A 9,230-nucleotide genomic window follows, 5' to 3' on the forward strand; every position below is an offset into this window, starting at 1 on the left:
AAATAACCAAGAGATCACTGAAGAAAACAAAGAGGAAATCAAAAAATACCTAGAAACAAATGACAAGGAAAACATGATGACCCAAAACCTATGGGATGCAGCAAAAGCCGTTCTAAGAGGGAAGTTTATAGCAATACAATCCTACCTTAAGAAACAAGAAAAATCTCAAATAAACAATCTAACCTTACACCTAAAGCAATTAGAGAAAGAAGAACAAAAATACCCCAAAGTTAGCAGAAGGAAATAAATCATAAAGATCAGATCAGAAATCAATGAAAAAGAAATGAAGGAAACAATAGCAAAGATCAATAAAACTAAAAGCTGACTCTTTGAGAAGATAAACAAAATTGATAAACCATTAGCCAGACTTATCAAGAAAAAAAGGGAGAAGACTCAAGTCAACAGAACTAGAAATGAAAAAGGAGAAGTAATGACTGACACTGCAGAAATACAAAGGATTCTAAAAGACTACTACAAACAACTATATGCCAATAAAATGGACAACTTGGAAGACATGGACAAATTCTTAGAAAAGCACAACCTTCAAGACTGAACCAGGAAGAAATAGAAAATATAAACAGACCAATCACAAGCACTGAAATTGAAACTGTGATTAAAAATCTTCCAACAAACAACATCAAAACAACAAACAACCCAATCCAAAAATGGGCAGAAGACCTAAAAAGACATTTCTCCAAAGAAGATATACAGATGGCCAACAAACACATGAAAGGATGCTCAACATCACTAATCATTAGAGAAATGCAAATCAAAACTACAATGAGGTATCACCTCACACCGGTCAGAATGGCCATCATCAAAATATCTATAAACAAAAAATTCTGGAGAGGGTGTGTAGAAAGGGGAACCCTCTTGCACTGTTGATGGGAATGTAAATTGATACAGCCACTATGGAGAACAGTATGAAGGTCCCTTAAAATACTAAAAATAGAACTACCATATGACCTAGCAATCCCACTACTGGGCATATATCCTGAGCAAGCCATAATTCAAAAACAGTCATGTACCACAATGTTCATTGCAGCACTATTTACAATACTCAGGACATGGAAGCAACATAAGTGTCCATCGACAGATGAACGGATAAAGAAGATATGGCATATATGTACAATGGAATATTACTCAGCCCTAAAAAGAAATGAAATTGAGTTATTTGTAGTGAGGTGGATGGACCTAGAGTCTGTCATACAGAGTGAAGTAAGTCAGAAAGAGAAAAACAAACACCATATGCTAACACATATATATGGAATCTTAAAAAAGAAAAATGGTTCTGATGAACCTAGGGGCAGGACAGGAATAAAGACACAGACGTAGAGAATGGACTTGAGGACATGGGGAGGTGGAAGGGTAAGATTGGACGAAGTGAGAGAGTAACATTGACATATATACACTGCCAAATGTAAAATAGATAACTAGTGGGAAGCAGCTGCATAGCACAGGGAGATCAGCTCCGTGCTTTGTGACCACCTAGAGGGGTGGGATATGGAGGGTGGGAGGGAGATGCAAGAGGCAAGGGATGTGGGGATATATGTATGCATATAGCTGATACACTTTGTTATACAGCAGAAATTAATGCAACATTGTAAAGCAATTATACTCCAATAAAGATGTTAAAAAAAATAACATGTAATGAAATAATATCAGTTGGGATGGGAGTAGGGATGAGGTAGAAATGGGATTATAAAAATCTGCAGGGAAATATTAAAACAAGAAAAAAAGATAAAAATCTGCAGGGAAGCTTAGAGCAGATGTAAGAAATCTTTTTCCGGGTGCTAATATAATTTAAACAGTCTATATTAAAAATATCATTAGCTTTCTACCTCATACTACTTACACAAATAAATTTCAAATCAATTATAGCTAATATTTATTGAATGCTGACACTAGGCCCTGTTGAAATCCTTAATGTGAATAAACTCATGAAATCTTCACAGTACCCACCAGAAAAGTATTATTATCATCTCCGTTTTATAGTCCATTTTATAGGAATTGGAATCTGCTCCTATATCTTGTTAATCTGCCTTCCATGTCATCACTGCTTATTTTTTCCCTCTTTTGTGCTGGGCACTGGTTCAATTTATCATTGCAGTCTTCTAATTTGCCAATTTTCTCTTTAAAAGACTCAAGAGTTTATCAATTTTGATTTAATTTCTGTGTATGGTATGAGGCAGAAGTCCAAATTCATAGTTTTGCATGTAGATGTCCAGTTGTTCCTGTACAACTTGTTCAAAAAACTATTTTAACCCATTGAAATATCTTGGCTTCTTGGGAGTTCCCTGGCGGTCCAGTGGTTAGGACTCTGTGCTTCGCTTTCACTGCCGATGGCGCAGGTTCAATCCCTGGTCGGGGTCCCCACAAGCTGCACAGCGTGGCCAAAAAAATAAATAAATAAAAAATCTTGGCTTCTTTATCAAAGATCAATTGACCATAAATATAAATATAAAGGTTTACTTCCGAACTCGCAATTCTATTCTATTGACCCACATGTCTAGCCTTATACCAGTGCCACACCCTCCTGACTATACAGCTTTGTAGTAAAATGTGAAAAGTGGAACTCCACTAACCCTGCTCTTTTTTTTTTTTTTTTTAACCCTGCTCTTTTGCAAGAATGTTTTGGCTATTCTGAGTCCCTTGCATTTTTTTTTTCTTTCTTTTTTTTTTTAAATAATTTTTATTTGAGTATAGTTGATTTACAATATTGTGTTAGTTTCAGGTGTACAGCAAAGTGAATCAGTTATACATATACCTATATCCACTCTTTTTTAGATTCCTTTCCCATATAGGCCATTACAGAATACTGAGTAGAGTTCCCTGTGCTATAGAGTAGGTCCTTATTGGTAATCTATTTTATATAGAGTAGTATGTATATGTCAATCCCAATCTCCCAATTTATCCTTCCTCCCTTGCATTTCTATATGCATTTTAGAATTAGCCTGCCAATTTCTCCAGAAAAACACAGGTGGGATTTAGATTGGAATGGCACTGAATCTGTACATCAATTTGGGGAGTATTTCCATTTCAACAATATCGTTTTCTAATCCACAAACAAGGATGTCTTCCCATTGATGTAGGTCTCCTTTAAACTCTTTCGACAGTATTCTCTCTCTTTTCTGTCTGTAATCTCTCCCTCTCTACTGGCACCTTCCTGTCATCATATACTGTAGTCAAGTTTCCATCATGTTAAAGGAAAAGAAAAATAAAACAAACTTTCTGGACTCGAATTCCCTCCAGCTCTCATCCTTTACCCCCTTCCTTGACAAAACGTCCTGAGAATGTGGTCTCTCCTCATTGTCTCCATTTTCTCTCTAACTTCTTACTCTTCAGTCAACTGCAGCTTGGCTTCAGTCCTTACCTCTCCACTAAAATTGCTCTTGACTAGATATCCAAGATCTTGTTCACTTCAACGAGCATTTTCAGTCTCCATCTCACCTCTTACAGCATTTTATACGTTAATTGTTCTTAGTGCTAGAAATTCTTTCCTGGCTTCCAATTAACCACCTCCTCTTGTTTTCTGTGTATTCTCTAGCAGCTCCGCCTCATTCTCCTCTGAAGTTCTCTCTGCCACTGTCCATCCCATAAATGTTGGTGTTTTTCAGGGTTCTGTGTCAGACCCTTTTCTTTTCTCATTTTACCTTCTCCCAATTGTGACATTTACAAAATGACTCTCCCATAAATATCACCAGCTCAGATCTCACTCTTGAGCTTTAAGCCCACTTATCCTGTTGCTAAGTTGACAAGTCTCTTGGAGAGCCTTTAACCATAACGAATTCAACATGCCCATTCCCTAGTTACACCTTGTCTTCCACTCCCAGACCCCAGCTAGTATGCATCTAATCAGTTGCTCAAGCCAGAACTCTAGAAGCCACTTTTGACTCCTCTCTCTGTTTCCCAGTCTCATCCCTTCTGTCACCAACTCTGTCAATCATATCTACTGAATAAAAATAACTAACAGTTATCTATAATTTATGAGTTTTAAATAGCTCCAAAGACAAAGAAAAGCACAGAGACTTTAGAATCAGATAATCCAGAAAGGTGAGTTAGACAGTGTACCCAGTTGGCTTTTGGGTCCATGCCAAAACCTTTCCCAACTTTCCCCTACACTTTTCAGGTCTTCTTGATCTGGTTCAAACTTTCCTGTCTGACCTCAGCTCTTACCCTTCTCTTCCCATTCCTCTCCCAACCCCACATTTCTCTAATTGTACTAAATTTATTTCAGATTGGGATATGCTAGCTGCTATAAAAAACAAACCCCCAAACAGTATTGATTTATCCCATTAACATTTATTTCTTATTTGTGTTACCATCCAGTGTCATCTTGTGGCTTCCCCTTATTTGGTGATTCAAGTGCGCAGGCTCTATCTGGTGACTCTGCCGTGCCCCAGGGCCTCAGAGTTCTCTGAATTCAGCCAGCGGAGAAAGAGGGAAAAGGAGAGTAAAGGTATTATGGGGGGAACTATCCCACCCTTCTTAAAAGCCCTGGTCCTGTTTGACTCATGTCATTTCTGCTCATATTCCATTGGTAATAACTATTCAGACAGCCACCTTGATAAAAGGGATGCTGGAAAACGGATGCTAGGTAATGTAGCCCCTGGCAGGGCAGACACCATTTCTGCTACACAAACATCCCCTACTCTGTCCTCCCTCTCTCTCCACGACACTTTTTCCATAGTATTGCCTCTGACTTGGTTCAGGCTTTCTCTGTCCCCAGCCTAGTTTCCTTCTACTATCAGCTTAGGTATCACTTCCCCTGGGAAACCTATCCTGATAGGTTAGGTATTCTTGTTCCGTGCTCCCATAACACCCTTTATTACCCTGTGATAGCAGATAGCGTGTTTACCATAGTGACCATGATGGCCGACTATCTATCTTTTCCCCTCCAGACTGTAAAAAACTACAGGGGAAGGCACATTGTTTGTCTTGTTCATTCTCGTATCCCCATCATATGGTATATCAATAAAGATGTGCTAAAGTGACATCAGAGGAAAGAACTGTTGTCCTGAGGGGGAAAAATGGGCGGGGAGAGAAAATGGTTACTGGGGACCAGAGAGCTGCAGGAATCAGGCCGTGATAGGGTCGGAGACCAAGGAGCGCTCGCCGTCAGGATGCTGCGAGCCGGGACCAGATGGCTGACCCCACCCCCCACCCCCGCTCTCACCCTTCCCGGTACCACGCAAGGGGGACGAGATTTTTGACATTCATACAACATGGCAGACATCGACAACAAAGAACAGTCTGAACTTGGTCAAGATTTGGATGATGTTGAAGAAGTAGAAGAAGAAACTGGTGAAGAAACAAAAATCAAAGTGCGTCAGCTGACTGTTCAGATGATGCAAAATCCTCAGATTCTTGCAGCCCTTCCAGAAAGACCTGATGGTCTGGTAGAAACACCAACAAGACACATTGAAAGTTTGCCTAGGGTGGTCAAAAGGCGCGTGAATGCTCTCAAAAACCTTCAAGTTAAATGGGCACAGATAGAAGCCAAGTTCTATGAGGAAGTTCATGATCTTTAAAGAAAGTATGCTGTTCTCATGGACATATATACACTGTCAAATGTAAAATAGATAGCTAGTGGGAAGCAGCCGCATAGCACAGGGAGATCAGCTCCGTGCTTTGTGTCCACCTAGAGGAGTGGGATAGGGGTGGGAGGGAGAAGCAAGAGGGAGGAGATACGGGGATATATGTATATGCATAGCTGATTCACTTTGTTGTAAAGCAGAAACTAACACACCATTGTAAAGCAATTATACTCCAATAAAGATGTTTAAAAAAAGTATGCTGTTCTCTATCAGCCTCTATTTGATAAGAGATTTGAGATCATTAATGCCATTTATGAACCTACAGAAGAAGAACGTGAATGGAAACCAGATGAGGAAGATGAAATTTCAGAGAAGCTTAAAGAAAAGGCCAAGATTGAAGATGAGAAAAAGGATAAAGAAAAAGAAGACCCCAAGGGAATTCCTGAATTTTGGTTGACCGTTTTTAAGAATGGTGACTTGCTCAGTGATATGGTTCAGGAACATGATTAACCTATTCTGAAGTACTTGAAAGATATTAAAGTGAAGTTCTCAGATGCTGGTCAGCCTATGAGTTTTGTCTTAGAATTTCACTTTGAACCCAATGAATATTTCACAAATGAATTGTTGATAAAGACATATAGGATGAGGTCAGAATCAGATGATTCTGATCCTTCTTCTTTTGACGGACCAGAAATTATGGGTTGTACAGGGTGCCAGATAGATAGGAGAAAAGGGAAGAATGTCATTTTGAAAACCATTAAGAAGAAGCAGAAACACAAGGGATGTGCAACAGTTCGTACTGTGACCAAAACAGTTTCTAATGACTCTTTAATTTTTTTGCTCCTCCTGAAGTTCCTGAGAGTGGAGATCTGGATGATGCTGCTGAAGCTATCCTTGCTGCAGAGTTTGAAATTGGTCACTTTTTACGTGAGTGTATAATCCTAAAATCAGTGTTATACTTTACTGGAGAAGCTATTGAAGATGATGATGATGATGAAGAAGGTGAAGTGGATGAGGTAATGTTTACCAAATGAGCAAATAATTCTGTATAACACACTGAGAAGCAAATTGAGTGACTTATGTATTCCTTTGCTATAAATCATTACTCCGTGATATGGGATAAAAACGTTTTTGGAAAAAAATATGATTTTAGAATTCTACAGCCAAACAATGTATGTATGAGGTTTCAATAAATAAATTGCAAAACTCAAAAAAAAAATGTGCTAAAGGCATGTGAATAAACTGAAGCCATTATTTTAAAAAGTAGGTTAAACTTTGCTATTTGAAGAGCTCCAAATCTGCCCTAATTTCTTTTATTGTGGATGTTTCTATATGATTTTCTCCCAGAAATAACCAAAAAAAAAAAGATAAGCTGCTAATAATACCTTAAAATTATTTTCTCCTCCAAAATGGTGTGCATATTAGATAAAAATTCAGACAAAACTTCCATAATCATATTTTTCCCCCTTAATCAACAGTATGTATGTTCTCTGGTGATTGACACTTAGCCACCATCTCATGGTCCAGAGTCCTAGCACAGGGAAAGCAGACCTTAAGAGCTGATGTGATGCCATGTTAAATATATTTAATTTGGAATATGGATTGATTTTGGCTCATCTAGATAAACCAGGTAACTTGCCCCCATCTTATCTTTCTATCCTATCTTATTATTTTTGTTTGATTGTATTGTATTTATTTTTGTCTGCCACATTTTATATCAAGACAGAATAACATAATGCTGGTCATTAGAATCACCTGGAGAGCTTTTGTGGTGACCTAAATGGGAAGGAAATCCAAAAAAGAGGGGATAGATGTATACATATAGCTGATTCACTTCACTGTACAGTAGAAACTAACACAACATTGTAAAACAACTATACCCCAATTTAAAAAAAAAATTTAAAAAAGAACTTTTAGCTGGTTCTGTCATCTTCACTCTGAAAGGCAAGTCCATTCTTGTGCTGCCCCAAGGTAGGGCTGGTGACTGAAAACAAGGCACGGACAGGGAAGATGTTATTACCAATTGGCAGGTCCCAGAGGACACACAGACATACCTGGACAGACCCAGAGTTAGCCTCCAGAATGACTGGAGGCACACAGAGTTGTCTTCTGCCCCAGGGATAGCTGGTTGGGCAGAGAGAGCAGGGAGAGGCAAGTGCACCTGGGCAGGGGGTCCACATCTGTCCAGTGTTGGTCATCACCCCCAGTCCTGTACATCCTGATGACTGTGTAGAAAAGCTCACGCTCAGTGAGCTAGAAAACCCCACATTGCCCTGTAAGCTCAGACTTCTCATATTCACAGGTCAAACAGCCCCAGTAAATTCTTCAGTAGAAAAAAAAAAATCACCTGAAGAGTTTTAATGCCCAGGTCTGACCCCATAACAATTAAATCATAATGTCTGGGGGTAGTAGCTAGGTCGCAGTGGTTTCTAAAGATCCTTAGGTGATTCTAGTGTGCCACAAAGTTTGGAAACCACTGGTGTGGTAGGTTTTAATCTAAGTTCTGACACATGCTGGCCTTCTAACTTTGGACATGCAATTTAACTTCTTTGTGGAGTTAAATTATGTAAAAGTGGCTGCCTTATAGAGTTGTTTTAAGGATGAAATGATTCAAAATAAAGTGATGGGGTCCAAGCATAGAACACAGTAAAGGCTATGGAAACTTTTTTTTTTTTTTTTGGTGTGTGTGTGGGTATTATTAGTCTTCTCCCTACCAAGTGGAGAAACATCATAATTCATTCTGAGTTAAACTTCTACCACCCCATTCCATTCTTCAGTGTAGCTTGGCTTAACTATGGCCTCCTAGATAGTTTGAGAGTATTATCCAAACCAGGATAATTGTCCACAGACAATTCCTTCAGTGTTGCAGAAGTAAACAAAGTCTCTGCTCTTCTACAATTTATATTTTAGTGGGGGAGATAAATAATCAACAAATCAATATATAATTTCAGGCAGTGTTCATTGAAGCCATGCCAATGCAATAAACTTTACACTGAATTCACTGTGGTTTTCAGCTAAGAATGGCAGAGGGGAAGGCATTTCTGTTCCCTAAAAGGAAGAGTACTTTCCAAAGAGTGAAACGATATATTTTCTTAAAAAGGTAAAAGTCATGTCTCATACAAATACAAAATGAACATGTGTCAAAGATTTTGTTTACTCATTAATTAACGACGGGACCAGTAAAATCTTAGAACCGGTTTAAAGCACATTGTAAAGTACCCACTTACATTGTTCAAATCAGGATTGGGAAATGAATTTACAAATAGCTGCAGAATGGCTTTTTCCAAGGAGGGGGATTCAATATGAAGTTCAATGGACACGAGTACTTCCTCTTGCTATCTGTTACCTACATTTAGAGTTGAACAGATGTTGACTGAAAAAAATACACACAAGCTGTAAGTTGAGAATTATGTTTTATTTGTCGTACTTACTGAGGATTTAAACCCAGGAGACATCCTCTCAGATAGCTCTGAAGGCCTGTTCCAAACAGGTAACAGAGGACCCAGGAGATACAGGAGTTTTTGCAAAAAAAATTCCAGGCAGTCAGAACATCAAATGATTACTGTTAATTAAAGAAAACCAGATATCTCAGGTCAATGAATTTAGCGTTTTTCCATGTATGGGAAGACGCCAAGAGTCTGGGCTTATTAAAATTATTCCTTTGATATGCACTATAACCATCTAGGGCCAGTA

At 38.6% G+C, this 9,230-nt stretch overlaps 1 pseudogene; it reads left to right on the plus strand.

Moving 5' to 3' along the window:
- The first annotated feature begins 5,222 nt into the window (after nucleotides 1–5,222).
- Nucleotides 5,223–6,571, plus strand: LOC118905795 (annotated as a pseudogene).
- The last annotated feature ends 2,659 nt before the right edge of the window (nucleotides 6,572–9,230 follow it).

This window comes from Balaenoptera musculus, chromosome 13 (genome assembly GCF_009873245.2).
Source record: "Balaenoptera musculus isolate JJ_BM4_2016_0621 chromosome 13, mBalMus1.pri.v3, whole genome shotgun sequence".
Classification (NCBI taxonomy): Eukaryota; Metazoa; Chordata; class Mammalia; order Artiodactyla; family Balaenopteridae; genus Balaenoptera; species Balaenoptera musculus.